General features: G+C 42.4%; 1 long non-coding RNA gene across 2 annotated transcripts in view; it reads right to left on the bottom strand.

The window, feature by feature from the left end:
* The window catches only part of LOC103003672 (uncharacterized), a 75,120-nt gene that overhangs the window by 59,736 nt on the left and 1,269 nt on the right, over positions 1 to 14,115 (bottom strand). For both annotated transcript variants that reach the window (XR_009009872.1, XR_452288.2), the window contains exon 2: positions 3,663 to 3,841. This is a non-coding gene — a long non-coding RNA (uncharacterized LOC103003672). The remainder of the gene's footprint in view (positions 1 to 3,662; positions 3,842 to 14,115) is intronic.

Raw genomic sequence — 14,115 nt, 5'->3', positions numbered from 1 at the left:
TGTCTGCGTCTCAATTTCCTGACCTATAAAATGGAAGACTAGTACTAGATGAATTTTATTTATTTTTATTAGTTTTTATTGGAGTATAGTTGATTTACAATGTTGTGTTAGTTTCAGGTGTACAGTAAAGTGAATCAGTTATACATATACATATGTCCACTCTTCTTTAGATTCTTTTCCCGTATACATCCTTACAGAGTATTGAGTAGAGTTCCTTGTGCTATACAGTAGGTCCTCACTAGTTATCTATTTTATATATAGTAGTGTGTATATGTCAATCCCAATCTCCCAGTTTATGCTCCTCCTTTCCCCCTTGGTAACCGTAAGTTCGTTTTCTACATCTGTGACTCTATTTCTGTTTTGTAAATAAGTTCATTTGTACTATTTTTTTAGATTCCACAAAGAAGTGATATCACATGATATTTGTCTTTACTAGATGAATTTTAACACTCTTTCTAGTCTGAAATTGTGTCTTTCAAGAAACTAGAACCTGATCTCCATGGTGACTTTATTGATTTGTCCTATTTTTGGTGCTCCCAAGATGTCCCACCAATCTCCTTTTAAGATCTTTTCTTGCCTTCTCCGGAATCAACGGCCACAGGCGGGGCTGGCTTCGTGGGTGTGCAGCCTGTACAGTCACACGGGACCCCATACTCAGAAGGGCCCCAGCCTCGCTTTACTGCTCTGAGGTCACCGCCTTGAAGTTCTTATTAATTTTCAATCCACGGGCATAACATTTCCATTTTGTGCTGGGCCCCACGAGTTATGTAGCTAGTACTAGCCACGGGAGGGTCACAAGCCAGGACTCATCTTTCAAGGACTTTAAGGCCCGTGGCCAGAGCTACAAACACCTGTGTTCTGTTAACTCTGCTTCCTGGAAGGGAGGGAGGAGCAAGACATGTTTGCCCCAAGATTAGAAATGGAGAAACCAGCCCCCAGCAGGTTCTGCAACTTGCCTGTGATCTTATCACTCGAGAGTTTGGGAAACTCCTGAGATATTTAGGCCACACTCTGAGTACCTCACATGAATCTTACAAGGTTGTTTTGCTTCTGTTTAATTGGGGCTGTGCCTTCTGGCTGTTGGTGTCCTTTGACAAGGCAATTTTGCAACCAGAGGACTTCATTCATCCACTCACTCATTCACTACGAAAACCTTTATGAAGCACCTACTCTGTTAGCAGAAAGAGTGGGCTTTGAAGCAGGAAGAAATGAGTTACAATGTCCCCCTCTGGCTCTTATTGGCCACATGACCCAATGTGACCTCCCGAGCCTCAACTTCCCTCCTAATTTGATGAGGAGAGAACGATTACCTCCCAACTCAATGATGAGATAACCTGAGTAATGGGCCTTTTATAGCACCAAGCACTCTGTACCCAGCCAGTATTCATGTCTTTACCTTTCTCCCTAGCACTACGCAAAACACAGGGGGTTTCAGCTTCAGTTATGGATAGGCCAGGCCGCTAGCAGGCCTTGGAGGGTCCATTCTTGGGGACACACTTGATTCTCTCTTCCTCCAGCAGAAATGTTGATGGGCGCCCAGGGAGAAAGGAGGCTCATGCATGTGATAGGTGTCAAGAACGGTGTTTGCACTCTGGCTTATCCCAGTGCTTTGTTATTAGCATTTAATAGGTTCCCAGAAAGCTTTGAAGATAATAATACATCTCCCCTCCCTTTCAACTGGTGATCTTGACGTGATATATTTATGTCTGTAATGAAATTTGGAGGCTCTTACAAGGAGCCAAGACTTGCTCTTATCTTTAAAAAAACTTAAAAGTCTAGTTATGAAAATTAAACCCACAGAGAGGAGTGGCCCAGGAATGTGTCCCAAGAAATGCTTCCTCTACAAGCTGTGCCTGTTTTGTGAGATGAATGGGGGAATGATATAGTGAATGAAGCCTCATGACAATTTATGGCATTTGTATCTCACGTCCCAGCTTACAGAGCTTTGACGGCCTTTGCACATCCACTATCCCGTTTCTACCTCACAATCTCAGAAGGCGTCTTGGTAAAGTTATCATCTCTACATTGCAGATGAGAAACCTGAGACTCAGAGAAGTGATTTGCCCAGGTCGCACAGCTGGCAGGTAAGTTTCAGGGCCAAGATTCAAATCTACTCTCCTGATTGCAGAGTCTCTGCTCTGTCGCTTCCTAGAAATAGTATTTAGCTATTTCCACACTCAGCAGAACCTCTTAACTAAAACCTAGCTGAGTTGTCCTGGGCTCCAAGCCCTGGGATGTTGGCAACACCAGGGGAGGAGGGTAGGTCCGGAGGAGGCGGTGGAACCAGCTCCGATGCTCAGATGTGGACACACCCGGCAGACAGGGGCCCCAGCCTGGCTGAGAGGTGGCCACATTCCAGGAATTTCCATGGCCTGGTCAGGTGAGAATAATGCAGCCCCTCAGGGTGGCCTCATCTGGGGTCAGATCTGTCCCTCTCATCCACTCAAGGACTTTCATCCTGTAATTCTACCCCCCACCCCAGTCAATGTTTCATTTCCATTCACATACAAACCCGCTGCAATAGTTCACATTTTTACCCTCTCTGTACCTTCCCGCTCTTCCTTACAGGCCTTTACTGACGGTCTACCCTTTTCCTCCGGCTCTGCCTTGAGCCCACTCCAATTCAACTGTCATCCTTAACACGTTACTAAAACCGTCTTGTCAGTGCCGTGCATCTTGCTAAGTCCTGTGCTAAGCTCAACTCTATGCTTAACTATTTTTGTTTTTTTTTTTTATGCTTAACTCTTAATAGCATTTGATGTTTCTTCTTTCTTGACACTTTCTTCACGTGGTTCTGGTCACCATACTCAGCCCATTTTCCTCATTTCCCTTAGCTGCTCCTTCTCTACTCCCTTTACTAGATTGTTCTGCCCTTCTGACTTCTAAACGTCACAGAGCCCGCGTCTCAGCCTGGGGCTCTCGCCTCTCATTCACTCGCTGCTCTCACTCCCCAGGTGTTCTCATTTAGTCCTAGGGCTTTAAATCGCATTTTGACACTAGGATGCCCAAATCCACGTCTCCAGCCAGAACATCTCTGAATTCCAGATTCATTTATCTGTAATATCTCCTCTTGTATTTCTAAGAGACATATCAAACTTAACATGTCCCAAATCTTGATTTTCACCCCAAACCTGCTCATAACCATCTCAGCTCCACCATTCACCTCACTACGTTATCCTAGATTCCTAGGATTTTTCTCACAACTACACCCAATCCACTGTTGGCTCCACCTTCAAAGTATATCTATATCCCATTGCCCACGACGGTGCTCTTATCCAAGTACACCCATGTCTGGGTTGGATTCCTGTAACAGCCTCCTGTGGACAAAGAATGTCGCCTGCCATATCAGTAAACAAAGGATGTTGTGGTCATCAAGCCATCAGCAACCACAGGCGCCCCACCCCCCCACGGTGCACCCGTCGGGTGTTCAGGATGGAGAGAGCAGGATATGGGCCCCAGATGGCTAAGGTGCATATCAAAGAAATGATTTCAATGAGCATCCTGCATCTGCCCATACATAGAAAAGTGCTAAATTCATTAACCTGAGATTCTGCTTTTTCTTTAACTAACAGTAATCTTTTGATGTTCCAACTACCTGGGGTTTTTTTTGTTTTTTGTTTGTTTGTTGCAAAAATTCCTATATATCCTGGCTCCTCTCTTACCTCTTTGGAGAAATCCCTCAGAGCTATGTGAGAGGCTGTCTCCAGGCTTAAGTCCTCAATATGTCCGCTGAATAAAACATAATTCTCAACTTTTAGGTTGTGCAGTTTTTCAGTCGACACTCCCAATTAGCCATCTTCATTCCACCCTTGTGATCTGTGGCTGTTCCCCATACAGAGACCTGAATAAGTAAAAGAATAAATTAGACCATGTCATTCCTCTGTTCAAAATCCTTCAATGACTTCTCAAAATATTTAGAATTAAATTGAAATACCTTTCGTGGCCTCAGAAGAAATATTTGAAATACTCATATTTAACAACTGGTAGGGAAATATATATTATGTATAAGTTTCTACGTAAATCACAATTTAAAAATACATTCCCTTCTATTTTCTAAATAAACCAAACTATATCTGTTTATATAATAAAACTGCTTACAGACAGAGCATTCATCAAATCAGTGTAATAATTTCTAAGTCATTTCTGGTTTTCGTGTGATCTTTGGTTTGATATATTCTCACTAATTAAATAATGTCCCTATTGGGGCTAGGATTTGACAGAGTGAAACACATCAAACTCCTCCAATAACATCCCCATTAAATCAGTAGCCACTAGGTCACTTGTGGTCTTGAAACACAGAATTTCTCTTAATAAAACGATATTGTTTGCGGTACTGAATTGTCCCTCAGCTTCTGTTGAACTAAGAGTAATTATATTCAAACATTTTCTGAGCCTTACAATATCATCTGAGGTTCTTAACGTAGTCAATATCTTATTACTGGCTAAGCCACAGGGACCTACTGTGGAGTGCCGTATTTTGCCGTATTTCAAGAGGTTGACCTTCCAGAGAGGGCCATGTGGCCAAAATTGTGTTCTCCACTAGGCTACTTGGTTTTGACTCCTGGCTCTGCCACTTACAGAAATTTAAAATCTCTTTGTTTTAGTTTTCTTGTCTGTAAAATGGGGCTGCTGATGATGATAATATTCAAAGGAGTTAACAGGTTTAGACTGGTGTTTGGCCCAGAAAACGTTGCATATGCATTGGCTCTCACTCACTAAGGAAACCAGCGCTGTTAAGTGCCCTTGACCGGAAGACTCGTGGAGGGTTTTAACAAATGCACGCCTTTAGATGGAAGTGAATTTCAGTAAGAATGGTGAGAAGAGGGGGCTGCACCCTGGTGTCCTCAGGCCCTTCCTCCCTCCACTCCTGGGGTGGGAGTATCTGGCCTCCCAGTGGAGCCCCAACGCCTGGCTTATGCCTATGTGGGGCCCCATTTTTCTGCTCCCCCAGGCTCTCCCTGCTCTCTCTGAGTCAGAATCTTGTGAAGCCTGTTATCCCCACACACAGGCCCGGGTTAAGCGGGCAGGACAAGGCAGCCGTGGCTGATCCACCGGGAGTCCCTTCTCGCCTCCCTGGTGGGAGCCAGTGATGGTGGCCAGGAGGCAGGACCCACCAGGGACGCCTGGTGTAACACGTAGAAGGGGCTGTAAGGGCGTACTGGCCTCGTATTAGCCCCGTGGGTCCAGGAGACCTTCAGCAATCAGCAATCGGGCCTTGCCCAGCATCTGACCCCGAGGCCAATGACTCTCCTGTTCACCTGTTACCCTCCAGACACACAGGCTTCCTTTTGTTCCTCAAACACACCAAGCCCGGTTCCGTCTCGGGACTTGTCGCTCTCCCTGGGACATAGTCCCCCATAGTCCTGCATGGTTCTCACTGCATTCCCACCTTGGCTCACCTGGCCCTTCTTCAGAGAGGTTTCCATGATGACCCCATAAAAATTCTGTGCACTTACCCCACCCAGTCATGGTATATACCTACCCAGCTGCGTTTTCTAAAGCATCTATCTACTCCCTAAAGTTATATTTTATAGTTATCAGTTTTCTATTCTGTTGTAATAAATATGGCTGAAATAACAGAAAACAAATAATGTTGGAAGATGTAGAAAATGCTGACAATTTAGAAGAAACAAATTACACAGGTTTGCAATTTGAAGGTTTGCTATATAGTTGGATAAAATACAGATGTTTCTAACAAGTCCCTGTTCATGGTAGTCACTAGATTGTTTCCAAAATGAAATATGGAAAGAATTACTTTCGAGGAGCTGCTAATGGGAAGATGTACCAGGGAGCATATATTCTCAACAGTAAATAATTTCTTCTATAAAAGCAATATTTCGGGTAACATTGTGTCCATATAACCAGTGAAAGAGTGGCTGCTTTGACTAGAATAATAAAAGGACTCTGAGATAAGGTTGCCTACAACGCCGTGGGTGAAATCCATCCATGGCCTCATGCACTAGCAGGAAGTGGCAGCAAAGGTTGAAGGTAGAAGTGTGCACATCGCTGCAGGATGCCATGGATCTGGCTGATTTTATAAACACAAGACCTTGCAGATGCCACAGGATTGTTACCGTAACCTGTAACGGGCTGAATATCCATGAAAGTCCTTTTTCCACCTCGAAGGTGTGTTGGTTGTCTCATGGCAAAATACTAAAAAGACCTGTCAGACTTGCAGATGAGTCGTCTTTTTTTTCTTTTTACACAAAATGCAAGTATCAGATTTGGACATGTGATAACAAGTGGCTGTCAGTGGCATACTGCCTGGCGGACATTTTTGGAATTGTGAATACACCTGATTTGTCCCTTTGGAGTAAATGGGATGTTTTAACCAAGTGAGCAGCTGAATGGCTGCATGTGTTGAGTGGCCTTATCTCTATATTTACGATCACAGACGTCCAGGGGGCCCCTCATGCTGCCTGACAATTTATTAGATTTCTGGTTTAACTCCCCCATTTCCAAGAGCTATTACACCTCCGATCCCTCCTTAGACCTCGTACAAGCCCCCACCCTACTCAGCTGATGACTTCCTTTCCATCTCACCGGAACAGTCAGAAAAGCCTTTCCAGCCATTCCCACCAGTGCCTGAGCCTGCGCACATGCTCTCAGTTCACAGATGAATTGCCTACAAGGCCAACCCTTCTGCTTGGGCCGCATATCCCGCGCCCCTCTCGCAGCTCAGGGAGAGCCCCCTGAAATCGTGCCCTGTCTCTTCCGCAACAGCATTTTTCTCTCTCTGACAGTTCATTTACATCAGCTTATAAACGTCTTAAGCAAGCAAAGAAACAAAAGCAGACCAAAGTCTCTCTGGACTTTACATCACCTACCAGCTACGGCTCCCCTGCCTCTGTCTGCAACAGAATTCCGCGCAAGTGAGGTCTACGCTCTTGAACACACTCTATTTGGCGTTCTTGTCAAGGTCGTTGATGGCACCATTGTCCAGATCTGCCGGTCAGCCCCCAGTTCCTGTCCTACCGTAGTTCTCCGGAGCACTGGACATAGTTGAGGGCTTCTTCCTGTTGGACACGCTCTCTTCACTTGGCGTCCAGGACACCGCACGCTCCTGGCTACCCTTCTACCCCCCAGGCATTTGGCTCAGGCTCCTTTTCCGGGTCCTCCTTCTGGCCCCTCCTCGTGCATATGCTGGAGCGCCCAGTCTCACTCCTCACACCTTTTTCTCTGTCTACTCTCACACCCTTGATGACCTTAGCCAGGCTCTTGACTCCCCACTTTATGCCTCCGGTTCCTACGTTTCCCCTGAGCATCAAACATCTATTCCACAGCACGTTCAGCATCTCCACTTGGATATCAAATAGGCATCACTAACTTAAACACCTTCTAAACTGAACTCTTGATTTTTTTCCCCAAACTCTACCGTAAGCCCACACCTAAGTCTTCCCTGTCTCAGTAAAATGGCAACTGCATTCTTATGTAGGTTCAGACCCCAGACTTTGCTGTCATCCTTAACTCTTCTCTTTTCCTCGCACCCCTTCCCGTGAGGAAAGACTTTTTGCTTGTGGCTTTGGAATCTATGGAGAAGGTGCCCACTTCTTATCAGCATCACCACCCTCACCCTACCAGCAGCCCGCACCCGGCTCATTCCCGTAGCCTCCGAAGTGATCTCCCTGCCCCTCCACCAGCCCCTTCCAATCTACTCTCCAGACCCCCAGTGCAACCCTTCTAAACTATGAGTCAGCTGCTGTCACTCTTCTGCTCTCCATCTCACCGAGAATAAACTCTAACGTCCTTACTATTATCCACAAGACCTTACTCATGACCTGGTCTGGCCACCTCTCTGACCTCCTGCCCTCTGCCACCTCCTCCTGGCTTATTAAAGACCACCTTACTGTCTCAAGGTCTTTGCACCGGGAGTGCTAACCCCCAACAAATCTAAATGGCTAGGTCCCCCAGTTCCTTTTAAAAAAAAAAAAATTTATTTATTTTATTTATTTGGCTGGGCCAAGTCTTAGGTGCGGCGCGCAGGATCTTTGTTGAGGCGTGCGGGATCTAGTTTCCTAACCAGGGATCGAACTGGGGCCCCCTGCATTGGGAGCAGAGTCTTAACTACCGGACCACTGGGAAGTCCCAGTCCCCCAGTTCTTTTATGTCTCCTCTCAAATTTCACCTTTGAGAGGCCTTCCTAGTCCATTTTCTCTAAAATAGCAACTCCCACCCACCCGCAATCTTCATATTCTGCTTTCTTTCTCCTCATGGCAGTGTTTTGCTATCTGACATATTTTATAATTATTTATTTATTTATTATGAGTCTCCCTCAGCTAGAATGTAAGCTTCATGAGGTAGAGATGTTTTTGTTTATTGCTTTATCTCCTCCTTGTATCTAAAAAGTGTCTGGTGACTTCTCTGGTGGCGCAGTGGTTAAGAATCTGCCTGCCAATGCAGGGGACACGGGTTCAAGCCCTGGTTTGGGAAGATCCCACATGCCGCGGAGCAACTAGGCCCATGAGCCACAATTACTGAGCCTGCGCGTCTGGAGCCTGTGCTCCGCAACAAAAGACACCGCGATAGTGAGAGGTTCGCGCACCGCGATGAAGAGTGGCCCCCGCTTGCCGCAACTAGAGAAAGCCCTCGCACAGAAATGAAGACCCAACACAACCAAAAGTAAATAAATAAATAAATAAAAAAGAATCTGCCTGCCAATGCAGGGGACACGGGTTCAATCTCTGGTCCGGGAAGATCCCACATGCCGCAGAGCAACTAAGCCCGTGCTCCCCAACTAGTGAGCTTGCACTCTAGAGCCAGCGAGCCACAACTACTGAGCCTGGGCGCCACAACTACTGAGCCTGGGCGCCACAACTACTGAAGCCCACGCACCTAGAGCCTGTGCTCCGCACCAAAGACAAGCCACCGCAATGGGAAGCCCATGCACCGCAACGAAGAATAGCCCTTGCTCGCCACAACTAGAGAAAGCCCGCGGCGCACAGCAATGAAGACCCAACGCAGCCAAAAATGAATAAATAAATAAATAAATAAGAAGTGTCTGGCACAAGCTAGGCACTCAGTTGTTTAATGCATAAAAAAGTAACTGCTTTTTTTGAAGTAACTTATGCTATGGAGAGAGCATTTTGAGACTAGATGTTTGCAAATGTGTCCATTGTTATGAAAACACTTGGGTCTATGCATCTTTGTGAGGTATCTTTTTCTGTTATGACTGCCATTAAAAAGAAGTATTAAATTGAACTTAGGACAAAAACTACAAATCGCTGTATTACAGTATTAAGCCAAGATTTAAAGACTAGTGAACTCTTTAATTACATAACTCTTACTAGTATTTTCACTGAAAGGAAAGTTATTTATTATGTTAATAAGTAAATTAAATTTTTATTTTATCAATAAACATATATTTATTTCATATATTTATGAGTGTTCTATTATATACATCACTAGAACAGTCCTGCATGTATATAATATATACAAAAATACATATCTGTATAATGGGTATGCATGCTCATAATTTTTCTCTGGTATTTTGCTGTCTAAGGGATATGTGTTAGGATAGGATTAGATCTGGGCACATGTTTTAGGTTTTTTTGGTTTTTTAAAAAATTTATTTATTTATTTATTTATTTTTGGCTGCGTTGGGTCTTCGTGGCTGCGTGCGGGCTTTTCTCTAGTTGTGGCGAGTGAGGGCTATTCTTCATTGCAGCATATGGGCTTCTCATTGTGGTAGCTTCTCTTGTTGCAGAGCATGGGCTCTAGGCACACGGGCCTCAGTAGTTGTGGCATGCAGGCTCAGTAGTTGTGGTGCATGGGCTTAGTTGCTCTGCGGCATGTGGGATCAGGGCTCGAACTCATGTTCCCTGCATTGGCAGGTGGATTTTTAACCACTGCACTACCAGGGAAGTCCCAGGTTTTTGTTACATCATATTCTACTTCAAGAACCAATGGGAGGGGCTTCCCTGGTGGCACAGTGTTTGAGAGTCTGCCTGCCAATGCAGGGTTCACGGGTTCGGGCCCTGGTCTGGGAAGATCCCACATGCCGCAGAGCGGCTGGGCCCGTGTGCCACAGCTACTGAGCCTGCGCGTCTGGAGCCTGTGCTCCGCAACAAGAGAGGCCGCGATGGTGAGAGGCCCGCACACCGCAATGAGGAGTGGCCCCCGCTTGCCGCAACTAGAGAAAGCCCTTGCACAGAAATGAAGACCCAACACAGCCAAAAATAAATAAATAAATAAATAAATAAAAGTGAAATTCTTAAAAAAAAGAGAACCAATGGGAGAAATGGCAAAAAATTTAAGGCCATTTTAAATTCACCATAGGCTTCTTCTGCGTGTCATTGTGTTTCATTCATGTTGTTTTACGTAGCAGTTGTTCATTCCTCTTCATTACTGTACTGTATTCCATTGGATGACTAAATCACATTTGCTTGTCCATTCTCCTGTTGATGGACATTTGGTTGTTTGTAATTTTTGGCTATTATAAAGAAAGGTTTATGAAAATAATTGTACATATCTTTTGGTGAACATATGCACTAATTTACCTTGGGTATGTATCTAGGAGTGGAATTGCTGGGTCATAATTAGCATAGATTTAGTATAACTTCCAAGACTTTTCCAAAATATTCAATTTATACTCCCATCAGGAATGTAGAAGAGACCCAATTCATCCATATTCTTGGCAAACCTTGATACTTTCAATTTTTAAAAAATATTTAGTCATTCTGGTAGATGTGTGGTGCATCTCAATGTTGTTTTAATTTTTGTTTTTCTGATGACTCATGATGTTAAGCACCTTTGCATATATTTATTGTTCTTTTAGCTGTCCTCTTTTGTGAAATAGTTGTTCAAGTCTAGCCTATTTTTAATTGTTTTTTAATTGATTTGTAAGAATTCTTTGTTACGGAGATAAGTCTTTTGTTGAATATATGAATTATGAATACCTTCTCTCAGTCTTTTGTTTGCCTTAACAATGTCTTTTGATGAACTAAAATTTTAAACTTTAATGAAGTCCAATATAACAATCTTTCCTTTCACGGATAGTGCTGTTTTGTGATCTTTTAAGGAAATCTATCCTATACTAAGCCATAAAGATATTTACCTACTTTTTTTTTTTTCCTTAGAAGCTTTATGGTTTTACCTATCACACGTAGGTCTGTGATTCATTTCAAAGTAATTTTTGTGTGAGATAGGGGGTCGATAATTTTCATATGAATTCAATTCAAATGATCCAGAATCATTTATTGTAGAACAATCCTTTCCCCACTGAATTTTAGCAGCACCGTTGTTGAAAATCAGGTTATCTTATATGTATTTATGGGTCAGTTTCTGGACTTTGTATTCAGTTCCATGGATCTTCTGTCTATCCTTGCACCACACTATCTGGATTACTATTTAAATTGTTGTTGTTATTGTTTTTCAATGTTTAACCAACCTTGCATTCCTAGAATAAACCCAACGTCATTTTGATTTACTGTTCTATTTATATATTGCTGAATACAGCAAAGGACTTGCACTCAATCTTCTGATATTTCATTTGTTCTGAGGAGAGAATGGACTTTAATTTTTACTTTTCTTGAAATATCCTTGTCAGATTTGGGTGTCAAGTTTAAGGTAGCCTCACAAAATTTATTGGTAACTGCTCTCTCTTTTTCCATTATTTGGAACAGTCTGTGTAAGATGGGTGTTATTTCTTTCTCAAAATTTTGGTGGAATTTACCAGCTGTGCCATTTGAGATTGAGGTTTTCTTTGTGAGAAGTTTTTTTTTTTTTACTTATAGAGTCAATTTCTTAAATAGATATAAGATTGTTCAAATCTTGTATTTCTTCTTGCATAGCTCTTGATTATGTGTTTTTCTAGGAATCTGTCCATTCATCAACATTTTCAAATTTGTTGTCTTAGAGCTGTATCCTCTTATGATCTTTTTAATGTTTATGGTATCTGTAGTGATGTCACTTTTATTGTTCTAATATTGATTAATTTTGCTTTTCTTCTTGATTGGTCTTTCCAGGGTTTACTGAATTTATGATTCTTTTTAAAGAGTTAATATTAGTTTGTGCCCCCCCCACCGAATGTTTGCTTTTTCTTTTATTAATCTCTCTTCTTTTTAATTTCCTTCCATTATTATTATTATTATTATTATTATTATTATTATTATTATTATTATTATTATTATCTGGTTTAACCTTCTTTTTATAACTTCTTGAGATGTATGTCTGTATCACTGATTTTCGGCCTTTCTTTTTTCTCTCTAATACATGAATTTCAGGCTATAAATTTCCCTCCAGATTTAAGTGCATTTCATAATTTTGCTGTGATACATTTCCATTTTTATTCAGTTCAAAATGTTCTGTCAGTCCATTGTGACTGCTCAGTTGATTGGGTTATTTAGAAGTTTATTGCTTAATTTCCAAACAATTGGGAATTTTCTAGTTACTTAGCATATAGTTGATAATACTGGTAGCTGACTTCTCAACAGAAACAATGAAAGTTAGAAGAAATTGAACCATGTCTTCAGAGAGCTGAAAGAACAACTGCTAATCCAGTAATCTATACCCAGAGAAAATATCCTTTATATTCAGTGTCCTCTCTCCCTACAGGCAGAATTGAGTAATAGTTTGTGTTGGATTCTGTGTCTGTCACTTAAGAGGTATGGTACCCTGGGGACGTTGACTGCATGGGCTTAATAGTGGTATGGGGGTCCTTGCTATGGTTAGGTCCTCCTTTTGTTAGGATTGAAGGGTTAAATACATCTCTTGCTGATTACACATTCTTTCTTTAGATATATTAATACCTTCAATCAGGCTTTGGTGTTATATCAAATCTTGGCCCAGGGACTCTTCAATCCCTGTAAGGGTTTATTATCTCCATTCTAATTTTATTTCCCTGTTTCCTCTTCTTGGCATTGCCTCAATATTGCTCCACCATATCACCTGTTATGCAGCTGAACTATTTTCCAGAAATATGCCCCACATTCACTCTCACCTGCAGTACAAGACAGAGTCCATCTCACTGAGCCCTTCTGCCACTGATTATTTCCATTAAGCAAAAATTATCTGTGCCAATCTGACAGGTCAGCAATGGCATGTGAACCAGTTTTAAGAAATGCATATTAAAGCTTCTCTGCTGAAAAAGAGAAGTCTTACAGTCTAAGAAGACATTTTCTTCCAAGGAGTCTGACTTTGCTCAAAACACTCAATTTTCTGTTAAGGAATGGCTGGGAAAATCTGTGACTCATTTCTGTGCAACCACATGTCCAAAGTCTCAAATCAAGATACGTCATCTATTTGAACTATTTTGCATATATATAAAAATCTTACAAAGTCATCCATCCATTTAACAAATATTTATTGATCACATCCTATAAGCTAAGTACTGTTCTAGGCCCTGGGTATATAGCAATAAACAAAAAGACAAAACTTCCTGATGCCATGGTGCTCATATTTCAGTTCAATATACTAACTCCAATTTAGTTGGGCAGTCAGCAGTGCCCCCTTCCCATTGTAAAATTTCAACATTTGAAATCAGGGTTTGTCTATAAAATTAGAGGCTTATAATCAAGCTGTTCATATGACAATACTTAATGCTTTGAAGATGGGTAAGGTTTTTTGGAAAGAGTTTGAAGTTTCAGAGCCAAGCCTGGTAAATGACCTGGGTGACACAGCTGGAGAAGAGCATTTATCTAATGCCATGATTAAAATAATAAGACTGAATGCTCCACTGGACTGGGTGCCTCTTGAAGGCAAGGACTCTGTCCTGTTTATCTCTCATTTCCCAACTGCTGGTGCAGTGCCTGCCATATAGTGGGTGTTTAATGACTTTGCAAAAGAAATGAATTGACAGGTGAATAAGGAGTGAGTGAATACAGAGCTACTCGTTTGGTGATCTCCTCTACTCTCATGACTTTAAATACTATCTAGACAGAGATAAATCCCAAATATATATCTCCAGTCCAGAACCTGCCTCTGAATACTAGACTGCTATATCCAATTGCCTTCTCATCCTACCTAGAGGTCTTATAAGCATCTCTAACTTCACAGGTCCAAAGTCAAATTCCTGATTCCTCCTCTACCCCCCTCCCAAACTGGTCCACCCATAGTCTGCCCCTACTCTGTCAAATACAGCTTCACCCTTCCAGGTGCTCAGGACAAAAATCTTGAAGT

Source organism: Balaenoptera acutorostrata, chromosome 12, assembly GCF_949987535.1.
Source record: "Balaenoptera acutorostrata chromosome 12, mBalAcu1.1, whole genome shotgun sequence".
Taxonomy (NCBI): domain Eukaryota; kingdom Metazoa; phylum Chordata; class Mammalia; order Artiodactyla; family Balaenopteridae; genus Balaenoptera; species Balaenoptera acutorostrata.
This window is presented reverse-complemented; position numbering and strand designations above follow the sequence as displayed.